This window comes from Canis aureus, chromosome 15, assembly GCF_053574225.1.
Source record: "Canis aureus isolate CA01 chromosome 15, VMU_Caureus_v.1.0, whole genome shotgun sequence".
Lineage (NCBI taxonomy): Eukaryota > Metazoa > Chordata > Mammalia > Carnivora > Canidae > Canis > Canis aureus.
Window position 1 is genome coordinate 58,003,936 of NC_135625.1, and position 13,940 is coordinate 58,017,875.

General features: G+C 37.5%; 1 protein-coding gene across 1 annotated transcript in view; it reads left to right on the top strand.

The window, feature by feature from the left end:
- Positions 1-13,940, top strand: part of AKR1D1 (aldo-keto reductase family 1 member D1) — a 133,622-nt gene that overhangs the window by 60,717 nt on the left and 58,965 nt on the right.

The window sequence follows — 13,940 nt, forward strand, 5'->3', positions numbered from 1 at the left end:
ATGCACACATACACACATACCCCACACACACATGCTCATATTTGTAAACATGTATATACGGGGTATTTTTTTCTGAAAAGATGGGATTATATTATACAACTTCTCCCTTATCCTTGCTTAACAATGAGAGGGGCACCTGGAAGAGTCTGCCTTTGGTTGGGGTCATAATCCGGGAGTTCTAGGATGGAGTCCTGCATTGGGCTCCCTGCTCAATAGGGAGTCTGCTTCTCCATCTACCTTTCCCCCTGCTTGTGCTCTCTCTATATATAAAATAAAAAATTAAACAAAACAAAACATGTATTAGTACATGCCAAGTTTGATTATTTCATTAAGATGGTAGGTAGTTCCTAGGGGTGCCTGGGTGGCTCAGTCAATTAAGTATCTGACTCTTGATTTTGGCTCAGGTCATGATCTCAGGATCTTGAGATCAAGCCCCACGTCGGGCCCTGTGCTCAGTGCAGAGTCTACTTGTCTCTCTCCCTCCCCCTCTGCCCTTCACACACTTGTGCTCTCTCTCCTATGTCTCTAAAATAAATAAATAAAATATTTTTTTTAATGGTAGTTCCTAGATCACATTGATATAAACTTCTCCGTGGGGTGATATTTTGGCACAGTGCAAATTATCTTGTTGCCCAATATATTTGGAAGTAGAGGTTTCACAAGCACTGTGATATTCACCCAAATTGATTATTTAATGGGAGTTTCAAAATGGTTCTATTGTAATTCTTACATGAATCGCCTGCATCCTCCATCAAGAAGAATCATCTCTCATCAAGTGGACATAAACTGTCGTTCCTTGCCAAAGGCAGAATGAGAATTTAATTATCTTTCTTTAACTACCAATTTCTGTTGTATCTTATCTGCAATGGTCATCTGTAAATCTTTTCTGCTTTTTTTTTCTTTTTTCTTTTTTTTTTTTTTTGGTGGTTTTTATTTTTTATATAAATGTATTTTTTATTGGTGTTCAATTTGTCAACATATAGAATAACACCCAGTGCTCATCCCATCAAGTGCCCCTCTCAGTGCCCGTCACCCAGTCACCCCCACCCACCCCCACCCTCTACTCTTTTTTTCTAATAACTTTGTAACTTTGGACTGCTAAAGTTGTATTTCTTTAGTTTTTATAATCACTAATCTTTTTGATAATCAAATTGCCCCAAATTTTACCAGTGGCAGCTTGAGCAAGCTGACTTCTCTGTCTTTTTTTGTTTTAAGATTTTATTTATTCATGAGAGAGAGAGAGAGTGAGAGGGGCAGAGACACAGGCAGAGGGAGAAGCAAGCTCCATGCAGGGAGCCCGACGTGGGACTCGATCCCAGGTCTCCAGGATCACGCCCTGGACTGAAGGCGGTGCTAAACCGCTGGGCCTCCCGGGCTGCCCCCCCACCCCGTGTCTTTGATATCACCCCAGTAGTCTTTGATGCTTGCTTCCTTTGCTACATCCAGAAATGATGAGCCCACCTTATCCTTTCCCAGCCCCAGTCCATATTCAACCATTTCTCCAAAGAGCCCTAATTCCCTAGAGTGGAGAAAAGTACGTAAATACATAAATCTGAGCTCCAGCAAGTTTCACTGCTGGAATGTCTTGCTTTTAAATTCTTTCAGTATGCAGAATATATGTATATATTTTAACTTGAATTTATATTGGTAATATCCAACTCAGATTTAACATGATTTGGCATGATTTTGTATTTATAGCTCTTCAACACTAAAAATCTTGGTTCCTAATAACTTTAAGATATTTACTGATTTGCTTTATCTTAAAATAAACATAAAATACTTTCAAAATTACAATATCAGTATCACTCCTAAAAATAAAACTATTAACAGAGGAAAAAGGTTCATTTGTAGTTCCCAAATTCATTCTTTTTTAAAAATCCTTAATCTATATCTTACTAAAGACGGACAGAGTTCTGTGTTCAAAGCTCACTTGGAATTATTCTTTTTTTCTCTGAGATTATGTTATCAAGTGGACATATGTTCAAGTTATTTGTTTCCTTTTTTTCTGTTTTTAAGGCTTCCCTTTTTCCTTTTATGATCTATTTTTTCAAACATGAAAAATACGTACTTTCAAGGTGGCAATTATGTAAAAAATGTATTCTCATGGATTTGCTTTTATTCCAAAACCTTTCACCAGGATTCCAAACTACCACCATCTCCACTAGAGGGAACTATTTTTATTCATTTCTGGTTTGTCACTCCAGTGTTTCTCCTTCAAAAATTTTTCCTCGGCTTGCATTTTGCAATCCATGAAATGTAGAATATCTGTGCCAAGCAATATACATTTTAGTTCTGATGGCTTTTGAACTTCATAGAAAAGATATCGTACTATTTGTTTTTTTTGTTTTTGTTTTTTTAAGATTTTATTTATTTAGGGATCCCTGGGTGGCGCAGTGGTTTGACGCCTGCCTTTGGCCCAGGGCGCGATCCTGGAGACCCGGGATCGAATCCCACATTGGGCTCCCGGTGCATGTAGCCTGCTTCTCCCTCTGCCTGTGTCTCTGCCTCCCTCTCTCTCTCTCTCTCTCTCTCTCTCTCTGTGACTATCATAAATAAATAAAAATTTTTAAAATTTTAAGATTTTCTTTATTTATGAGAGAGAGAGTAGCAGAGACAGGCAGAAGGAGAAGCAGGCTCCACGCAGGGAGCCTGATGTGGGACTTGATCCCAGGTCTCCAGGATCATGCCCTGGGCTGAAGGCAGGCGGTAAACCACTGAGCCACCCAGGGATCCCTATTTGTTGTTTTTTAGGACTGTTTTGGTCAGTCAATATTCTATTATGAGGTTTGTGCAAGTGTTTTGTGTAGCTGTTATTCACTCATTTTCTTTTTTTTTTTTTTAATTTTTATTTATTTATGATAGAGAGGCAGAGACACAGGCAGAGGGAGAAGCAGGCTACATGCACCGGGAGCCCGATGTGGGATTCGATCCCGGGTCTCCAGGATCGCGCCCTGGGCCAAAGGCAGGCGCTAAACCGCTGCGCCACCCAGGAATCCCTCACTCATTTTCATTTAGGTGTACTGTTCCATTGTGTAAATACACTACAAATCATTTATCCTTCTGTCAATGGCATTTGGTTGTTTCTGGATTTTTTTTTCTAATATGTATATACTCTCACAAATATTCTATATCAGACAAAGTGGACTTCAGAGCAAAGAAAGCATTTTATAACGGTAGAAGGGTCAATTCTTTAAGAAAACTTAATTCCTGATATGTGTGTACCTAACAACAGTTAGACTAAAGTTTTTAACCAAAAAAGCCACAAAATACATGATGTAAAAGCTGATAGAGCTGCAAGGAGAAATAGATGAATCCACTATTATATTTGGAGACTTCAACATCCCTTTATCAGAAGTGAACAGATGGAGAAGATAGAAAATCAGTAAGGATATAATTAATCTGAACAGCACCGTCAAACACCTGGATCTAATTAATGTCTATAGACTATGTAAGCTAAAAATAAAAGAGTACACATACTTTACAAGCTCACATGGAATATTCACCCAGAGAAATCACATTCTAGGGGCACCTGGGTGGCTCAGTTGATTAAGCATCTGCCTTCAGCTCAGGTCAGGATTCTAGGGTCCTGGGATTGAGTTCTGTGTTGGGCTCCCTGCCCAGTAGTGAATTTACTTCTCTCTCCCCCTCTGCCCCTCTCTCTGCTCATACTCTCTCTTTTGTGCACTCACACTCTCTCTCTCAAATAAATAACTAAAATCTAAAAAAAAAAAAAAAATCACACTCTGGGCCATAAAACATACCTTAACAATCTTAAATGAATAGAAATTACACAAAGTATGCTCTCTGACCACAATGGAATTAAACTAGAAACTAATAACAGAAAGATAGCTGGAAAACCTCTCAAGTATTTGGAGATTAAACAATACATTTCTAAATAAATAAATAAATAAATAAACAATACATTTCTAAATAACACATAAATCAAAGAAATCTTTTTTTATTTTTTTTCTTCCTTTTTTTTAAATAAATTTATTTTTATTGGTGTTCAATTTACCAACATACAGAACAACACCCAGTGCTCATCCCATCAAGTGTCCCCCTCAGTCCCCATTACCCATTCACCCCCACCCCCCCACCCTCCTCCCCTTCCACCACCCCTAGTTCGTTTCCCAGAGTTAGGAGTCTTTATGTTCTGTCTCCCTTTCTGATATTTCCCACACATTTCTTCTCCCTTCCCCTCTATTCCCTTTCACTATTATTTATATTCCCCAAGTGAGTGAGAACATATAATATTTGTCCTTCTCTGATTGACTTACTTCACTCAGCATAATACCCTCCAGTTCCATCCATGTTGAAGCAAATGGTGGGTATTTGTCGTTTCTAATGGCTGAGGAATATTCCATTGTATACAAAAACCACATCTTCCTTATCCATTCATCTTTCGATGGACACCGAGTCTCCTTCCACAGTTTGGCTATTGTGGACATTGCTGCTAGAAACATCGGGGTGCAGGTGTCCTGGCATTTCATTGCATCTGTATCTTTGGGGTAAATCCCCAACAGTGCAATTGCTGGGCCGTAGGGCAGGTCTATTTTTAACTCTTTGAGGAACCTCCACACAGTTTTCCAGAGTGGCTGCACCAGTTCACATTCCCACCAACAGTGTAAGAGGGTTCCCTTTTCTCTGCATCCTCTCCATTTGTGGTTTCCTGCCTTGTTAATGTTCCCCATTCTCACTGGTGTGAGGTGGTATCTCATTGTGGTTTTGATTTGTATTTCCCTGATGGCAAGTGACGCAGAGCATTTTCTCATGTGCATGTTGGCCATGTCTATGTCTTCCTCTGTGAGATTTCTCTTCATGTCTTTTGCCAATTTCATGATTGGATTGTTTGTTTCTTTGGTGTTGAGTTTAATAAGTTCTTTATAGATCTTGGAAACTAGCCCTTTATCTGATATGTCCTTTGCAAATATCTTCTCCCATTCTGTAGGTTGTCTTTTAGTTTTGTTGACTGTATCCTTTGCTGTGCGAAAGCTTCTTATCTTGATGAAGTCCCAATAGTTCATTTTTGCTTTTGTTTCTTTTGCCTTCGTGGATGTATCTTGCAAGAAGTTACTGTGGCTGAGTTCAAAAAGGGTGTTGCCTGTGTTCTCCTCTAGGATTTTGATGGACTCTTGTCTCACATTTAGATCTTTCATCCATTTTGAGTTTATCTTTGTGTATGGTGCAAGAGAGTGGTCTAGTTTCATTCTTCTGCATGTGGATGTCCAATTTTCTCAGCACCATTTATTGAAGACACTGTCTTTCTTCCAATGGATAGTCTTTCCTCATGGATTGGCAGAATTAATATTGTGAAAATATCAATGTTACCCAGGGCAATTTACACGTTTAATGCAATCCCTATCAAAATACCATGGACTTTCTTCAGTGAGTTAGAACAAATTATTTTGAGATTTGTGTGGAATCAGAAAAGACCCCGAATTGCCAGGGGAATTTTAAAAAAGAAAACCATATCTGGGGGCATCACAATGCCAGATTTCAGGTTGTACTACAAAGCTGTGGTCATCAAGACAGTGCGGTACTGGCACAAAAACAGACACATAGATCAATGGAACAGAATAGAGAACCCACAAGTGGACCCTGAGCTTTATAGTCAACTAATATTCGATAAAGGAGGAAATCAAAGAAATCTTAGAGAAATTTTTAGATACTTCAAAGTAAATAAAAAGGAAAATACAGCTTATTGAAACTTGTGAGATGTAGCAAAAGCAGTGTTTCAAGGGAAATTTATAGCATTGAACACAAATGTTAGAAAAGAAGAATGACCTGAAATCAATAATCTAAGCTTCCACTTTAGGAAACTAGAGAATAAGGAACAAATTAGATTTGGGACACCTGGGTGGCACAGTTGGTGGAGGATGCAGCTCTTGATCTTGGGGTCATGAGTTTGAGGCTCATGTTGGGGAGTGGAGATTATATTAACTAATAATAATAATAGAATAAATACATTTTAAGAAGAGGAAACTAAATTCAAAATCAATAGAATAAAAGAAATAATAAAAATTACAGCAGAAATCAATGAAATTGAAGACAAGGAAATCAGTAGAGAAAAACAATGAAACCAAATGCTGATTCTTTAAAGTCAGTGAAAGTGATAAACCCCTAGCCTGGTTTACTCAGACAAAAAAGAGAGAAGACACAAATTGCCAATCTCAGAAGAGGGACCATCACTGCTGATGCCATTGGAGTAGGTACACTAGACCTACATGATTTCAGTTGTGAATTCTACCAAACATTTATTGAAGAAATTTTACCGATTCTCTACAATCTCTTACAGAAGATAGAAGCAGAACAAATACTTCCTAATATATTCTATAAGATCAGCATTACCGTAATACCAAAAGCAAAGCCATTACAAGAAAGAAAAAATACAGGGATGCCTGGGGGGGCTCAGCAGTTGAGCGACTGCCTTTGGCTCAGATTGTGATCCCAGGGTCCTGGGATTGAGGTCCTCATTAGGCTTCTTGCATGGAGCCTACTTCTCCCTCTGCCTATGTCTCTGCCTCTCTCTCTGTGTCTCTCATGAATAAATAAATAAAATCTATTAAAAAATAAAGGAAAGGAAAAATACAGATCAATATATCTCACAAATTTTAATGCAAAAATATTAACAGTTTGAATTCAATGATGTGTAAGAAATTATATAAAATGACCAAGTGGAATTTATTCCAGGTATGTGAGACTTGTTCAAAATTCAAAAATCAATTAATGTAATTTATCACATAAACAGGCCAGAGAGGAAAAAGTATAATATAGATACAGAGAAAGCATTTATGACACCCATTAATGGTAAAAACCCTCAGCAAAGTAGGAGTAGAGGAAGCTCCTCTTCAAAAGCCTACAGCTAACAAACACTTAATGGTAATCAACTAGAGGCTTCCCTAATTCAATCCAGAATCAGGCAAGAATGTCTTTTATGACTCCTATTCAACATCTTACTGGAACTCCTTGGTCATACAATAAGAACAGGAAAAGGAAATAATAGATATACAATTGTGAAGGAAACTTTGTTTGCAAATGACATAACTATGTAGAAAATCCCAAAGAATCAAATAAAAGCATCCAAGAACTAATAAGCAATTATGACAAGGTTGTAGGACAGAATGTTAAGACACAGAAGTCAAATGCTTTCCTATATACCAGCAATGAACACTTGGAATTTGATTTTTAAAACAGTAATATTTACATTAGCACATAAAATTGAAATATTTAAATATACATATATACAAGAATAATATGTACAAGATCTATATAAGGAAAATTACAAAACTGATGAATGAAGTCAAAGATATAAATAAAGAGTATTCCATGTACATAGACAGGAAAACTCAAAATTATCAAGATATCAATTCTTCCCAACTTGATCTGTAGATTCAACACAATCCTAATTAAAATCCCAGCAAGTTATGTTGTGGATATGAACAAACTAATTATAAAGTTTATATGCTAAGCAAAAGACCCAGAATAGCCAACATAATATTGAAGAAAAGCAAAGTCAGAAGATTGATACTACCTGACTTCAAAAGTTATTCTAAAGTGACAGTAATCATGATGGTGAGATCATAGATAATCACAAAAGAATAAACAAATAGATCAACGGAACTAATCTCTGACCTTTGATAAGGAACAAAGGCAATCAATAAAGGATACTTTTGTCAACAAATGGTGCTGGAACTGGACAGCTATGTATAAATAAATATAAACACAGGTCTTATGCCATTCACAAAAATGAACTCAAAATGGGTCATAGACCTAAATGTAACTGCACAACTATAAGATTTCTAGGTTACGGCATAAGGGAAAGCTTAGATGGCCCTGGGTTTGGTGACGAGTTTTTTCAAACAACACCAAAAGTACGACCCATGAATGAAAAAATGGATTAAGGGGGACTTCATGAAAATTTAAAAACTTCTGCTGCAAGAAAGAGACACAGTTAAGAGAAAGAAAAGACAAACCACAGACTGGGAGAAAATTTTTGCACAATGCATATCTGATAAAGAACTGGTATCCAATCTAAAATAATACAAAGAACTCAAATTCATCAATAAACTAACGCAATTTAAAACTGAGCAAAATATCTGAACAGACACCTTATCAAAGAAAGTACACAGATGGCACATAAACATGCACAAAGATGCCCAACGTCCTTAGGGAGTTTCACATTAACAGACCAATGAGATAACATTACACGTTAGAATGACTAACATGCAAAACACCAATACTACATGCTGACAAGGCTTATAGCCACACAAAATCCTGCACATGAATGTTTATAATAGCGTTATCTTAATCACTAAAACTCAGAAACAACCAAGATGTTCAATAAGGGAATGGATAAACAAAGTGGTATATAGTGGCATATTATCCAATGACTGAAAGAGAAATGAGTCATCAAGCCGCGAAAAAATAAGCACATTGCTAAAGAAGTCAATTGGACTATATATGATTCCAACAATATAGAATTTTGGAAATGGGAAAACCAGTAATAGTAAAAAGTCGGTGAAAGATCAGTGGTTACCGGGAGTTTGCACAGAGCATTGAAGAAGGAATGAATAGAGTTGGAGCATAGAGGATTTTTGGGCATTGAAGTAATCTGTGGGATACTGCATTGGTGGATACATATCATCATGCATTTGTCAAAATCTATAGAATATACAACTCACAGTGAACCTTCACATAAATGATGGACTTAGTTAATAATAATGTATCAATATTGGAGCAGTTAAAACAAATGCATTGGGAACACCAGGACAGAAGCTTAAGGGGGTACATGGGAAATCTGTACTTTATGCTCATTTTTCTGTAAACATAAAAATGCTCTAAAAATCAATCTGTCAATTGAAAAAAGTTTTAGCCACTTAATCTGCATATTTCCAAGTGTTTATAAAATCTTATTAATTCACAATACAACTTTTATCTGATTTATCTAAACTACCTATATGTTATAAAAATCTAAGGTAGAGTTAATCCAGGTTTATTCTGATGCTCAATTCTTTCCTGAGCTATAGTTAATAAAGTCCAAGCTTGCAAACGAGAATAAAAATCCTTTGGTCCCAACTACATAACCCACAAATGAAAAGAGTGCTACATATAAAAAAATCTATAGGTAATTAATTAACCTATGGGTAACTAAATGGTGTGATATTGATGAAACAACAGATCAGTAGGACAGAATCGATAGCCCAGAAATAACACTTGCACAGACAGGGTCAGCTGATCCTTGACAAAGGAGCAAAGGCAAATCAGTGGCCAAAGGAAAATCTTTGCAACAAATGATACAACTGGACACCAGTTGTTTGGAATCACAAGGGACATTGAATAGACAAAACCATCTTGGAAAAGAAGAACAAATAAGGAAGACTCATACTTCCAGATATCAAGACTGACCATGAAATGGACATTTATGGGACGCCTGTTCCTCCCTCTTCCCATGTCTCTGCCTCTCTCTCTCTGTGCCTCTCATGAGTAAATAAATAAAATCTTAAAAAAAAAAGAAAAAAGAAATGGACATTTATGACACAAGTTTGCCTTCCTTGCTCACAACACTTCTCCTGGAAAATGAAGATTTACAGAAGACTTTATCTATTGCAGTTATTTACCAAACAACAATACCTCTGTCCAGAGATCACATTTATTGGCAAATTAAGTATGGCAGTAGGCTCGTGTCCACACAAGTCATGGTCTAACCATCAACCAGAAGCAGCTGGCTTCATAAACTATGGAACAGACTACCGAAGACTCAGCTCTGGGGCCGGCAAGATAGTCTTTGTCAAGCGGTTCTTTTGGATTTTTCCTAGTATTTTGCAAATATGAATAACTTATACAGTGAACACATAATCTTATGCTTTTGCAATGCCAATTTAACTATGGATAGATTCCTGGAACAGGGATTTCTGGATCAATGAGTTAAGTGCATATTTGATTTCACTAGGTAGTGCCAAATTTCCCTCTACAGGGGTTTACCATCTTGCATTGCCATCATCAAAGCTTGAAAATCTCTGCTTCCTCGTATCTCCAATAGGACAGATTTTTTTACAGTCTAAAATGTGAAAAATAATGTCCCAGTTTAGTTTTAATTTTCATTTCCCTTATTATGAGAGAGGTTGAATAACTTTTAACATGTTTAAGGGCCATTTTAATTTCTGTTAACCTGAACATTCAGATTAGAGTTTGGATATAGGAGAGTTTTCTTCTAAATTTGTAAGTCATTCACTTTTTTTTAACCTTCTAAGACTAGCTCCCCTCATTTCTGTTCTTGAAGTGGTTTTCTTAGCTAGTCAGATATTTTTCTATATGGTTTTTATAATCAATTTGTCCAGCTACAGGAAAAAAATGCATTTTTGTTGTGAGTATACTAAACATATATAATATGTTTAGGGTAAAAATATATATAAATATATATAAATAACAGGGTAAGAAATATGTAATTTCTAGCATGTTTTATAATATTAGTTTGCAGTTTTCAAATGTTGAATGATCACATTTTTTTTCTGGTGTGATTTTTTTGTGTATTTTGATATTAGGCACTTTCATTTTCATCATGTTTTCCTTTCAACATCTCTCTATGTGGTTTGATTGCAACCCTTTTCTGTCGTGCATATTTAAGTAAGATGTGTTTTCTTGTATTTTTTGTCTTAGAAGGATTCTGTATTTAGTATTTTTGTAGAGGATGGGAGTAAACCAGAGTAGTTTTCCTATCCTCACTACTGGGGGAGGCCGCTGTTGTTACCATCAAGAATCCAAAAGTATGGGGCAGCCTGCGTGGCTCAGTAGTTTAGCGCCAACTTCAGCCCAGACCCTGATCCTGGAGACCCAGGATCGAGTCACACATCAGGCTCCTTGCATGGAGCCTGCTTCTCCCTCTGCCTATGTCTCTGCCTCTCTGTGTGTGTGTCTCTCATGAATAAATTAAAATCCAAAAGTATGGCCTCCCCATGAAGCTATGTCCATGATTTTGAGATCTGCTTTCTCTTGGTCCATTCTGCCAGCAGCTGGAGCACTTTTCTCCCTTGTTCTCAGTCTTTTACTCTACTCCCAGCAGTCTTTTCCTCAAAATATGTTTCTGTTTTTATTGCAGTGAATTTTTCCTGGATATTGCTGAGGTCTTTAAAGAATTACACTACAAGACTTGCTGATTTTCCTGCAGCCCTTAGGGAGGGCTGGGATAAAGCTCATGGGCTTTTTATGTTTACCCACATATTAGATGCTCCATTTGTCAGTTACAGTGATTATTTTCAGATTTGCTTTCTGAGGCTTCCACTCAGATGTAGGTGCTCTCTTTGATGACTCAAGAGTTTTGGGAGAATTTCTGGGGACATTCTTTAGCTATCAGAACTTCTCTGACTGTTTCATATACAACTTCTGTATAGACTAAATCTGAGTTACACAGAATCCTACTTTTTTTAGGGCATAAAGCCCCACCCACTGGTGTTCTAGGTTTCATGGAGTTTCCATTGTCACCAATTTTACTGAAGGTGTCTGTTGTCTTTTTTCTTTTTCTCTCCTAGTTGCTCTCTCTCCAGTCTGAGGGCTTTGGGAAAGTTTTAAACACTATACTGCCATCACCATCTTATTTTTCTAGGAGTCTCTCATAAAATCTTGAGCAAAATGTTGTCAACCAAGTAAGAACGAAAAATTAAAGCAGACAATTTTATTTGGGCAAATAGAATTGCAATTCGGAAAACATGAATTCAGGTAGAAACCTAAATTTTGTGACTAGGAAGACAAAGAAAGGGCAGGGTTATAAAAGTGATAGGTGATAAGAGTAGTTCTCGGTCATTATACAAAAGAGGAATTAAAACTAGGTTAATTGGGTCAGTTGAGGTGATACATGAATAGATTGAAATTTTTCAAATTGTGTTGGCTCCTTGCAATCGAAGCATGGGAACAATTCAGGTATCATGGTGAGGAAGGAGTTAAGTCCAGGCTGAGGGCTTGCAGTTGGCAAATAGTTCGTGGTTCTTCTGATAAGGCCATGCATAAGCTCCTCCTCCCTTATGGTCACCTGACTCTATTTTAAAAGAGACTCTTGTAACCAAATTTGCTTGTTCCATTGTGATATCTCCTTTTACATTTTCTCCCTTCGATCTAGATCTTTCTTGACAAGAAAGCATCAATGATCAATCTTTTGGTTTCGGTTCCATTACATTGCCAGAGTGATTAGTACTTGCTCTGGGTCTATCATGTCCCTCAAAGTGGGGAGTCTTATATCCTCATCTATCTTTAAGCCTAAGACTACATTTGAGTGACAAGTAGACCTTTTAGGGAAAGAGGGTTTGAGCTACATCAATTGAAGTGCCATTTTCTATTGTCAAGTGTAGGGCAGATGAATACTCCCTCTTCTCAGCTAGAAGATAATCAGGGACTATCTAATTACCAAGCACAACTTTGGCCAGAGAGTCTAAGGGTCTTTGTTGGCTGCTATTGTTTAGCGACAGATTCCACAATAATTTCAAGAAATAAGGAGAAGATGACATAACCTCAATTACATTTATACCTAACCAAGGAAGTAGGGACTTGCCAAAGGAGCAAGTCCTGAATCATGAAAACCTCCTGCTAGATCTTTCTAACCTGACAGTGTAAATTCAGGGAAGGAAGTTTACCAATGAGATCTCTTATTTTGCTTTTGAAAGTTAGGGGCAAAATTAGATTTTTTTTTCTACTAGCCTGAAATAAAAGGTTGTTCTAAATTCCAGAGGTCACCACTGCTTAGGAATGACCTGGGAGATAAAGATGAGGGTGTTATCTTTGCAGGCCAATGCCAGAGTAAAGGAAAGCAAGAAGAAAGGCTTTCATGTTTAGTTAAAGTGTGAAGTCATGATGTATCATCTTGAGCAGATGCAGTCTACCTCAATGTCCCCTACTTCTCTTCCTGTATACAGAAGATTGTAGCTGAGAGAACTCCAAGGGGTTTGCAAGGTTTTGTTATGATTTGTATGATTTGTCCAGTAAAGTGGGAATGAGCATCCATGACTGGAGATTATGGAAACTGTATCCCAGGTGAGAAACACATTCTCTAAACCATGGAAAGGACATCAGCAGGGGAAAGCTTCAACCCATCCAGAAAACATACAAACCGTAACAAGAACGTCACGATAATGCACACTAAGAGGGGGTCTCTGGGTGGTTCAGTCAGTTAAGCATCTGCCTTTGGCTCAGGTCATGATCTCAGGGTCCTGGGCTCCCTGCTCAGCAATGAGTCTGCTTCTCCTTCTCCCTCTGCCCCTACGGCCCTGCTTAGGTATTCTCTCTCTGCCTCTCTCTCTCTCTCTCTCCCTCTCTCTCTCTCAAATGAATAAATAAAATCTTTAAACACACACACACACAGACTAAGAGATAGTTGAAGTCCAGCTGCAAGGGGTTCAAAGGGTTCAGAAGAAGGAGGTCTGAGGCTTGTGGGAACAAAAATAGCTTTTCCAGAATTATAGAATACAGAATTCCAAGATTATGACCTGACAGCTCAGACTGCTGGTAGACTGTTCCTGCAATATTATAAAAGTCTCCCCATCAATGTTTATTTATAGTCTGAGTCATCTTGCAGGTGAAGGAATGCAAAAACTGAAAAATGGGGTTTGTCAGTCAGCCACAAAGACCCAAGTGGCTATCCTGGGTTTCTCATCACCCCAGCTGTTCTTCACTTTACAGCCACTGTTTATCCATCTTAACTTCTTATTCAGGAGCAGACTGTTGCCAAGTTACAAGGACATCAGGATGGCAAAAGTCTGGCAACAATGGGCCATTTTTTACAGAAGCAGAATTTGAACTTCATCCACATGTGCCATGCATCTTTATATTGCAAAGACAATATAAAGAAGGCAAAATTTTACTTATTTGACAATGCCTCCCATGTAATTTATATATCAAATAAGCCTGATTAATTTAACCAATCCTTTAAAATATCCCAGGTAAAAAAGACTTCATTT